At 33.0% G+C, this 3573-nt stretch overlaps 1 non-coding gene across 1 annotated transcript; it reads left to right on the top strand.

The window, feature by feature from the left end:
• The first annotated feature begins 331 nt into the window (after window positions 1–331).
• On the top strand, window positions 332–400 carry Smp_tRNA_02430_Pseudo_CGA.1.1. Its single transcript has one exon. It is a non-coding gene (tRNA).
• Window positions 401–3573: the final 3173 nt, after the last annotated feature.

Consider the following 3573-nt stretch of genomic DNA (forward strand, 5'->3'; position numbering starts at 1 on the left):
TTATTGTTATTACCCTAGTCATGTCATCTTCTACGTATATTTCGAACAGTCAGAATATAATCCATTAAAAGGGATTCTTGTTTGTTCAATTGACTCATGATCTCAACTCTATAAATTACTAAAATCTCCACAAAAAACCCCTTCTGATAATGATCATGTGCTCACTAGTGACTGACTCCTTGAGGTATTTCCTGGAGTTCTAGTGAGAAGCAGTAACCGGTGGAGTTCAACCAGGTCTGTTGTGAGATAGTAACTCACTGATGACATTGGTGAATGGTTGCTCAATTTCGTGAATCAGTTGAAGTTAGACATTAACACCGTTGGATGCCAGCTCAGTGGTCTGTCGGTTAAGGGCTTCGGCTCGAAACTGGTAGGTCCTGGGTTCGAATCCCGCGGGAGTGGGTTCGTGGATGCGCACTGCTGAGGAGTCCCATAATAGGACGGAACGGCCGTCCAGTGCTTCGAGGTTTTCCATGGTGGTCTAGCTTCAATTGACTCATGATCTCAACTCTATAAATTACTAAAATCTCCACAAAAACCCCTTCTGATTCTTGTTTGTGTTGAATTCCCTACAAATCCAAAGGTTGTTAGACGCTTTTAGGTGACCGAAAATATAAAGGCCATAGACTTGATTATGATGAGGTATTTGCAATCAAAATGTACTGATATATAAAATAAATTTCTTTTTATCTATTTGTTTTTTAAATGAATTATTTGACTAGATTTCAAGATGAAACAATTGTATATAAGTCCAGCACAAATAAACATCCCTTTTAATGGATTATGTCCTAACTGTTACATATACATACGGGATAACATGACTGGGGTAATAGTGCGGTGTATGCTACATATGTCTGTCAACATAAGTAGAATGTAATACCAATAGGAAGTGAAAAACCTGGCGGCAGAAGGCTATGAAGGTGGGCTTGAAAAAATCAGAAACGGAAATAGAAAGGAATTGTTACTTGGATGAATTATATAGAATGTTAAGGAAAAATGATGGAATTTTGCAAACAAAGTATTCAATGTATGGTTCTCATATTCTATCAAGAGATTCTCTTAAAAATGTTATCCCCTTTTTCTTTGATCACCTTCACTAATATGTGCCTTATTCATAGTCTCCCTTTCGATGGTCGCACTTATTAGCGTGTCCTTTTTTATCCGCACCCTCTTTCACTGGCCCTATAGATAACCACCCTTTTTCCCGCACCCTTATTAGTATGAATAAAGAAAATAAACCTATTCCCATCACTTAACAGCTTGGGTTTATTTATGTCGGTTAGGAAAGGATGCTCTAAGTAGATTTAGAAGCTTTAGTGATTTGTAAAAAAAAGACACAAAACGTTGATTTATGTCTTCCAGTTAATTTAGTTCAACTACTGGTAATGAATAAAAATGTTTGAATACCAACCAGTCAGCTTACAAGCTTATAAAAGTTTGACCACACAGTCATCAAGCAAACTGTTGTCTATCAAAAATGATCCAAATAAAACTGTCACATAAATAGGTTGAATAAGAATAATCAGAGTTGTAATATCTAGGAGAATGGATTTTCTACGTCGTAATTGATATTATCAAAGTAACGTTTTGCAATAAACCAGTCGACCTCAGATCTGTTATTTGATTCTCAAATCACTTCTTAACACATCATCCATATAACGTTTTGTGAACAGATCAAACGATTGTACAGGTCGTTGAAAATTTTGGAGAATTCTGGACATTGTAATCATGTCAGTTTGTCATGAATTTCGTGAAACAAATCTCAAGGTGAATGCTTTGTCACCTACCGTTAGACAATGACAGATATGGTATTTTTACCTAATGAAGTTAAGTATTAGGGAGGCAGTGGGTAAGAAGCGTCCGTTTATATGTTCTGTCGTGGTTGGAAGTAACTGGTAAGGGATATCTGACCTATTGAGGAAATCCATACTACCTAACAGATTCGAATCCCGATAGTGTAATAAAAAGACGAAGATTATCAGAACTACATGATATATTAGCGCAATACATTTCGAATAATCCGATTACACGTATACTTGTTAAGAACATTTATACTTTCACGGATTTATATTCATTATTTAACTATTCAGATAACAATTGTGATCCTATGGCACTAAAACATTTACATTGGTTAATGATCAAGTAATAGAATCGATTTCATAGCTGCCTCACTCATAGTACTGATTAGTTCTTATTGATTAAGTTTCCCATTGTTCACACTATAACTATAATTATAATCTTATGAAAATACTTAAAGAATAAAACATTTCTTTATATTTGACTAGATCTGTAAAGATTATTGTTTTATAATCATTCAATATAATGAAATATCTAGTAATGAATACATACCGCATGCTGTTATTGTTAGACAAATATTATATACAATTATTGATAGGACTAAATATGGTTTTCTTTATCTCTCAATCTCTCAATTGACACTTTCATTTGGTTGATTATAAACATTTAACTAAATTTATTGTACCCTACCTGACCAATGTCAATTCTCAGTTGGAAATTCATCCAGGTTTTCCATGGTGGTCTAGCTTCAATTGACTAGTGATTTCAACTATGAAAATACTGAAATCTCCACAAAACCCCTTCTGGTAATTTGATTGCAAATACATCTGAAAGTAGACTGACTTTAAAAAACGTGCTTGACAAATCCAAGTAACAAACAGTTCAGAAGTGAATTCTGAGCAGTGGATATTTTGTTCACTTATAATGACATTTTAGTTAAACAAAACAAAACTTTAAAGTCGACCATCTTTAGCAACTGAAGAATTGCGTGGACTAATTAGAAACCTCTAGTTACCTGTGAATGGATTAGAATTATTAATTGAGCAGTTATTAGCTGCCGAAAAAGCACATATATATGAGTTCATGGTTCAACTACAACTCAAAGGTATCATTTATATGATATCTTGTTTTAACCATTTATTGTCTTCAAGTATATTTTTGGTATACAACCACTAAAGATATATTACAAAGATGAAGAATAAATATTTACAATATCAGTACCTTTTAATTTTACTGAATTCCTCAATTATTTACTTTACGCAAATAATCCATATTATCATTAAAAAAAGCCATCTGATTTGACTTGGTTTACATTCATTGGAGGTTATTTCAACTCCATAAAAGTACAATCTATTCTTCCTTACAATTTTGGTATATCCTAAGAACTTTATGGAAGTATCGTTGCCCTATATACTCATTAGTTGAAATGGCTTTTAAAATTCTACGGTGCAACTTAAAAGTTGCTACCCCCTGTTTAACTGGTTCAAAAGAATAGTAGAGTTTAACAAATTATTCATGTCTAGGTTGTTAAATTATTGTAATTCACATTGCACTAGTTGAAATGTTTGCTGGTGATATTACTATAATTATGATTGAGTCTCCAAATAATCGACATCTTATTGTCATTAGTAAACACATTTATAAAGACGTCTTCTGTGTCCTTTAAATAGATGTTTTCATTATCATCGCAGAATGAAACTGTTTTCATAAAGTAGTAAAAATATAATACTTAGATGGGATTGATTTTAATTTCCGGTATAATTTTAAAGTTTTCAT

Source organism: Schistosoma mansoni, chromosome 1, assembly GCF_000237925.1.
Source record: "Schistosoma mansoni strain Puerto Rico chromosome 1, complete genome".
Lineage (NCBI taxonomy): Eukaryota > Metazoa > Platyhelminthes > Trematoda > Strigeidida > Schistosomatidae > Schistosoma > Schistosoma mansoni.